Below are 7,824 nucleotides of genomic sequence, written 5' to 3'. Positions count from 1 at the left end.
GCGGCTGCGGCCGGGAGCCCCGGGGAGCCGCAGGGGGGCGGACGGAAGCGGCGACTCTGCGGCTCGGGGTGGGCGGCGGGGTGGGCCGGGGCGGGGCCGTTCCGGGGAGGGCGGCGGCCACGGCGCTGCGAGTTTTGAAGTCCTAACAGTTGCCGGGCTGGTGAGACGCGCTGCCTCTAGTCCCCAGGCCACCTCCCGTGCCCGGCCCGGAGCCCCGGAGCTGTTTTCAGGAGTTGAGAGGAAGCCACGTCTTCAGGTTCTTGTAGGTTCCAAACTTTACCAAACTGCAGAGCGCAACAAAGGGATAGAGAGCCCGGGCGCCTCGCAGCTTGAGCAGAGGCCGGGCGGTGGGGCCAGACGCGCGCGGGACCCCCCTCCCTGCCCCTCCGTGCACTCATCGCGTCTCTCTCTCCCTCTTACCCTAGTTCTGGAAGGGATGGAGGAGGCCGGGGCCGACTGCGCCCTAGCGTTCGCCGAGGCCCAGAGATGGGTGGAGGTGAGTGCCTTTACCCTTTTCCGCACGAGTTTGCGGCTAGGCGGTTCCCGCCGATCTGCGCCGCAGCCTCTTCCCGGGACCCGCGCCGGCGCGTGGCACCCGGTTGGCTTTGCAGTTTGGGGGACTTTGCAAGTCCTGCTGATCTTAGTGCTGCCCTCCCCACGACGGCCTCGCTGGCTTCCCCAGAGCTCCGCTGCTAGGACTCAGGGCAGAGCGCTGGCCCTCTTGGGTTTGGGGACCGCGCATCCTTGTGAGCCAGACCACGTCTGCACAAGGGCAGAGCCGGCCCGCGTCCTCCGGAGCGGTTCTTTGCGGTGGTTTCAGTGGGGGTGCCCGGCACTTACCTGCACAGTGTCGTAAGTGTGTGTTGTGTGGGAGGGACGGTGGAGGACGTTAGACACCCGGAGAGACGTTTTCTCTCGCGGCATTTGGAGTCAGGGTTTTTACCTAATCAAAGTCGGCATTGATGAGGCTGAGATCTCCTGGGGTCACTCACTCAAGGATTGCTACTTTCCCAGCTGTGCTTTAGGGACTAGATCTTCCATTCTTTTTTTCCCACCGTCGAAATGGAGAGGAGGTTTGTTCGTCAACGCCTAAGGTTGTACTTATCTGTAAGAAGTTAACACCAGGACTTCTACCCCCTATTCTACTGGATGAAAAAGATGACTTTTTAGAGGATGATAAGGCAGTCTTCAGAGCAGATGTGAACCAGGACCTGCTTGTTAGAAAATTGTTGCCTTCCCTGGCCTTGTAGTTATTTAGGAGTTATGGATGCCACGTGCTGGCTTATTCAAGGTATTTACAAATGCAAATTAGGTTTAAAGATTCTTCCAGTGCGGGGGGCGGGAGGGGGGGCAGGATATTTAGGAATTCCCAAAGCACACAATGTTTAAAAAGAATTCATTTGTCCCTAAGAAAGCAACTGTATGTATGTGGGGAAAGAGGAGAATAAACTTTTGGTGTTACATTTCTAACAGTAAATAAAGGAATGTGAAATGTGAGTAGCGTTACCCACTAGACAGTAGGGGGGGTCAAGAAATTCGCTATGAGTGTCCTTTTTTGGACTGAAACTTTGAGCTAGCCTGAAGGTGATTTAGAAGGGGGTGGGGGAAGGTGTGAGGGGAGGGTATGCAGAGCTTGGGAGAAGAATAAACAGTTTATTTTGAATTGAAATGAGAGTGGGAAAATTCCAGCAATGCAGTTAAGAGAAATGACTTCCCTCATTCATAAACTTTGAAAGGCCAGGGCATCCGAAGGTAATTTTCCATTAGTAGGATTTGTTCTTCATAATTTTAGAAAAGAAGTTCAAGTTGCCTTTTTGTTTTTGAGTGTTGGGGATGGGGGAGAGAGGAGGAAAGAAATATGGGGACACTTTTTGGTCATACGTGGCTCCTATGCGGAGTTTGTATCTGCATGCTCTGTATTTGCTTCAGGAAATCTATGAATATGGATGATTTCACATTTATCTTGTTTAGTATACCAATTTTTGAAATCTAAAAGATTCCTTGTTAGTTTTAGCTTGCTCTTGACAGTGTAGGCTTTCTGCGAGAAATTTGCATCTAACAAACTCAGAGAAGTGTGTTGCAGTGAAAGATACAGTGCATGGTACATGTGCTCAGCTTCCCCTCTAAATGTGTTTTGTTCATCCTCCAGTCGTTTTCCCCCCACTCCTGCCATTGGGAGGGAGGCCGTATGCTCATTGAAGGTGTGTGAATAGTGGACATGTTCCTGTGCACTTTGGGCGGGCTCTGGGCATTCAGAGTGACAGCAGTGTGCTTATTGTGAGGTTTATTTTATTTCTCCAGTTAGTGTCCCAATTTATTTGTCTCCTTGGCTTTGTTTTTACAACTAAAGCACATATTTTAAAATATCATTCTTGCCAAAAGAAGCAGAACGGTTGACTCCTTTGTTGCCACAATCGCCTCTGAACTCTGAGAACCCCTAATTTAAAGATAAAATATCAATTCTAAAGAGTTTTATAACATATTTTGGAATGTGAAGAAGATTATGGTGTAAGTCTTTCTCCTGCATGCTAATATGCTTGCTCCATTTTCTCCTCCATATTGTTCTCCATGTATATTGAGGCATAAGTGGATCATTAATATATATAAACATATATGTGTTATATAGTATGCTTTGCTGTCTTTATTCTCAGCTGCAGCTTTGACTAACCCAAGGTCAGGAAACCACAGTAACCTCGTAAAATTGTGAGCGATGGCCAGTGCCCATGTTAGTATGTTCTTGTCATATTCATTCTCTGTGATTTTAATTTTTTTAAATGTTTTATTTATTTTTGAGAGAGACAGCATGAGCAGGGGAAGGGCAGAGAGAGAGGGAGACATAGAATCTGAAGCAGGCTGCAGGCTCTGAGCTGTCAGCATACAGCCCGACGCAGGGCTCAAACCTCCGAACCATGAGATCTTTCCCTGGGCCAGAGTTGGATGCTTAACCGACTGAGCCACCCAGGCGCCCCTCATTCTCTGTGATTTTAGATAGTTAATGTATTATTCCCACAACCAGAGTTAAAGTTTTATTTATTTTATTTTGAGAGGGGAAGGTGAAAGGGTGGGGCAAGGGCCAGTGATTCTTATTCTACCAATTAAAAGTTGATGGCTATTTTAACATGTGCTTAAGTGGTTAGGAGTGTATGTATTCTTTTGGTTAGTTTAATATTTCAATTTAAAGCAAATGTAGGAATGTGCACTCTTTAATCCAAGATAATAATATTGGATTTCTATCTGGTTGGAAATGCTGTTTGGAATATTAATAATGTAGCAGAGCTGGTTTATGATTAAACACTGGTTTAAAACCAAATAACATAATAGTTTAAAGGCAAAGGTGCAGAGGAAGCTTGATTCCAGCAAGGTCAGGGAGTAGGTGATGAAGTAGAAAATGCTGGCCAGACCCTCTAATTTTAAACTTTTTCTGGAGTACCTTCTAATTTTCTACATCTAATAGTTTCCTCTGTTTCTCTGTTTTGGGGCATTAAAAAGTCTTCAGAGTAAACAGACAAAATACCAGTGAGATAGAAAACTGGATATATCACGCATCGCATTGATTGGTGACCAGTTTGCAATCTGTGGGTTAATGTTGCTCTTTAGGTTGAAGTTTATATACGGTAGTAATTTTCATGGCTATAACAGAGCAGACTAAAGTAATTCACCACCTCTTTGCTTACCTGTGCTTCTTGCTATCTCTGAGTTTGATTCTTTCAGTATCACTGTCATCCTGTAGATGGACCTAAGGATGCCAAGGTGAGCTCATTGCCAAACCTGGCACCAGAATAGGACTCCTTCCTCAGTTACTTCCGGTTAGTCTGTTTCTCCGTGTACCTCCAGATCTAAGTGGCTCTGCTTTCTCTGTAAACTGCATCCTTTCTGCTAGTGGTTTCCAGCCTGTGATCTGAGTTGAAAGGGTTTGTTTGGGGTATAGGAGTCCTCAGTGCACACCAGCGTTATCTGCGAACTAAATGAAGGTTTCGTGGATTTGTACAGTTGCTTTCCAAATGTATGTAGAATGACGTTCATTTGAAAACATTCACTTGAAAATGTCCCTAAATTCATAGAATCATTTTTGGTAATGACGTATAATTTCAATGAACAATATTGGACCTGGGAATACTTTGATGGTAAAAATTTACTTAAAAACTTAAATGTTGGGGTGCCTGGGTGGCTCAGTCAGTTAAGCATCTGACTTCGGCTCGGGTCATGATCTCACAGTTTGTGAGTTCAATCCCCACATCAGGCTCTGTGCTGACAGGATATCTGAGAGCCTGGAGCCTGCATCTGATTCTGTGTCTCCCTCTTTCTGCCCCTCCCCCACTCACACTAAACATTCTCTCTCAAAAATAAATATTTAAAAAAACTTTTAAATTTCATTGTTAAGGAACAATTCTTATACTACCTGTTGCAGCCAAAAGTATTGTTCAAAATAAAAACCTGGTTTTGTTAGTTGATTCTTTTCTGGGGACTCATGAAAAGATTTCATGTATTTTTTTCCAATTTTTTATTTTAAAAAAATGTTTATTTTTGTGTGTGAGAAAGATAGAGAATATGAATGAGAATGCACAAGCAGGCAGAGGGGCAAAGAGAAAGGAAAGAGAGAATTCTAAGTAGGCTCTGGGCTGACCCGAGATCATGATCTGAGCTGAAATCAGGAGTCACATGTTTAGACGACTGGCCACCCAGGTGTCTCAAGATTTTGAAGTCCATCATTTTTACACTGCACTGTGAAGCATACCACAGCATCTACAACTTTTTACAATCTCATCTATGCCCATATATCTTTTATTTTTAAATCTCTCCATAACTCTTTGCCCAGGTGCCAATTGGCATAGGGATTAAGAGCACTGTTTTGTACATTACATACCCAGTACTTATTTGTCCTGTAATTGGAAATTCATACCTTTTGACCACTTCATCCAATTCGTGATAACTGTGGTTAACATGGCTGTATGGTATATTTGAAAATTGCTAAGAGAATAGATCCTAAAATTTCCCATTGCACGGAAAAAAATTTTTGTAACTATATTGTAATTTACTGTGACAAGCACTTTACAGTAGATGTATGTGAAGTATTACATGGAATACTTTAAACTTATACTGAACTCTGTCAATTATCTCTCAATGAAATTGGATAAACAAAAAAGGAAAAAAAAGTCTGATAGTTTTGGGCACAAATCATGGTTCAAGTCCTGCTTCTGCTGCTGAATTAAACCTGCTCGGTCTCTGTTTTCTTCCTTGACCTCCCGTGGTGTGTCAGTTAGGTCATGCTGACCATAAGGAATCAATGTTCCCCAACCCTTGTGTGAGTTTTCCCACACACTGGAAGCTGTTTTCTCACCTCCAGGCTGTGGTGTGTGGAATATGCCTTAAGCTGTGTTTAAAAAGGAAGGAGAAGGTAAAAGGAGCCAGTTAGTTCTTTTCTTGTAAACCCAACACCCATTACTCCTCTTCAGTCCTCCATGTTTGGGCCAAAGTCAGCCTTTATGTTGGGCCTTTCCTGAACCCACCACACCTGCACTCTACCCATTTCTTCCTTTCCTCTAGTCCTCATGTAGAGCTCTCTTTTTGCACTCTGTGGTATAATTCTATCCATTTTTCCATATTAGATTATAAGCTAACTGAGGGCAGGAACAAGATCTTTTTTTATGTTTATTTATTTATTTTTTAAAAATAGTTTATTGTCAAATTGGTTTCCATATAACACCCAGTGCTTCTCCCCAAAAGTGCCCCCACCATGACCATCACCTCCTCCCTCCCTCCCCCTCCCCCTTCAGTCCATGGTTCGTTTTCAGTATTCAGTAGTCTCCCTTGATCTGTGTCCCTCACTCTCCCCTGCGCTCTTTCCCCTTCCTCTCCCCATGGTCCCCTGGACCTCGAGGGTGTCATGCTAAGCGAAATAAGTCAGGCAGAGAAGGATAGATACCATATGTTTGCATTCATAGGTCTAACAGGAGAGGCCTGGCAGGGGATGTTTATTTATTTCTGAGAAGAGGGACAGAGAGCAAGCAGGGGAGGGGCAGAGAGACAGGGAGACACAGAATCTGAAGCAGCTCCAGGCGCTGAGCCCAGCACAGGGCTCGAACCCACAAACAGTGAGATCATGACCCGAGCCAAAGTTAGTTGCTTACCCATTGAGCCACCCAGCGTCCCAGGAATAATATCTTTATTTCAGGGATTTGGCATGGTTCCTGATAAATGCTTGTTGAATGAAAGTATAATCAGAAGACTATAGCTTTAACCAAATTTAAAAATAGGGTTTTAAGGACCAGAACTTATTTTTTTCTCCCAGCAGAAACTTGCTTCAGTGTCTAAAGCTGACCTCATTCTTGGGCAGTTAGTTGCTTGGTCAGGACCAGCTACGAGACCTGCCTTCTCTGGGTGGCCGGGTGTACTTGCCTGTTGACCTAGCATTTTCTCTCCTGCTCCAGCCCAGCTCCTGAGTCATGGCACTCTCTTCCTGCCTTCTGATGAATGCTTTCCCTTGTGGGGACTTGCATGCGGTCATTTCGTTATCCAGAAAATGCCTATTGCGTGCTTACTCTGTACTGAGTACTTGCTGGGCTTATTGGTTCAAATGCCATATTCTTAGCCTCTTTCCTGGACCTCCAGACAGAGGCATGCCCCGCGAGGGGCAGACACACAGACACACCCAGCAGCACTGTCAGTGCTGTAGTAGTAGAGATTTGCACAATTTGTAGTGATGGCACTTCGGAGGCCGCCTGGGTGGCCTGGGGAGTCTGGGGACTCAGGCAGGCTCCCAGAGAGGCAGCATTTTGTCAAGCCACAGTGGGGCTGACACATTTGCCCACTTTGTGACTTTGTAACTTGTTGAAAGAGACTGAAGTTCTATACAGTGCAACGTTTAGGAATTGCCGAGAGTAGTTTATTTTTACTCAGGTCATCTTTACCTGAGTGCAGAGAAATCCACCAATTTTATGTGTATGGTTGTAGGAATTTTGTCAAATGTTTCTACCCATGTAAACAGAAACTTAATCAACCTATAGTACTTTTTGTCACTCAACAACATTCCTTTTCAGAAGGGCACATGAGTCTCTACCTCTTATAGGCAACCACCCTTTTCATTTCTAGCATCTTAGGTTTGTTATTTTGAACGGCCAGGCCATATCATGATTGGCAATTTGTTCCTTTTTTCTTCAGTAGCATTTCACTATTTCTGGAACCCAATATCATTATTTGGAAAATAAAAAATTCCACGACAGGAAGGGTGGCAAGCGATGAGTGTACTCACAAAATCGTCTTGAGGAGGAACTGATTCATACACATAGAAGCCAGAGCCAGGATGCCATTAGAGTAGCCTGACTCCCGGAGGTATAGGCACACACATGTCGTGGCATTTCCTGGGCAACTGGGAGGATTCCAGGACAGTGTTATTCTGGATCTTTTCAATGTATCTGTGTACTGCAAGCTCTTCTTCACATGGGGGGAAATATAAGAACTTGTACCTTTAATAAAAGGGAATGTCCTTGAACCAGTCAGAGAAGTGGACTCACTGGGTCAAAGGAAATGAATGATTTCAAGGTTCTTGACACATCACCAGGTTCCCCTGTGAAAGCTCAGTGCTAGTTTGCAACCATGAGTAGAGGTTGATACGTTCTGGTATATCTAAGTGAATATGTTAATGCTCTCTACATTCTGGCCTGAGCTGGAAATTGTGATTTGTGTTTTTCTTCTAAGTAAATAGATGAAAGATGCATGCTGTTTTCCTTCTTCTCAGATCCCTGGTGATGCTAAATATTTATCTAACAGACGACTCGTGGGGTTTCCTCAGTGAGAAAGGATGCCCCGAAACACCGAGGGTTCTGG

At 44.6% G+C, this 7,824-nt stretch overlaps 1 protein-coding gene across 1 annotated transcript in view; it reads left to right on the top strand.

Annotated features, from left to right (window-relative positions):
* Positions 1–461: 461 nt before the first annotated feature.
* LMO7 (LIM domain 7) overlaps positions 462–7,824 on the top strand; it is a 192,490-nt gene continuing 185,127 nt past the window's right edge. Inside the window, exon 1 of the mRNA XM_029936595.1 lies at positions 462–496. The gene's annotated coding sequence lies outside the window, so the exon portion shown is untranslated. The remainder of the gene's footprint in view (positions 497–7,824) is intronic.

This window comes from Suricata suricatta, chromosome 4, assembly GCF_006229205.1.
Source record: "Suricata suricatta isolate VVHF042 chromosome 4, meerkat_22Aug2017_6uvM2_HiC, whole genome shotgun sequence".
Taxonomy (NCBI): Eukaryota; Metazoa; Chordata; class Mammalia; order Carnivora; family Herpestidae; genus Suricata; species Suricata suricatta.
The sequence above is the reverse complement of the archived record's forward strand: the minus strand, read 5'-3'. Positions and strand labels throughout refer to the sequence as shown.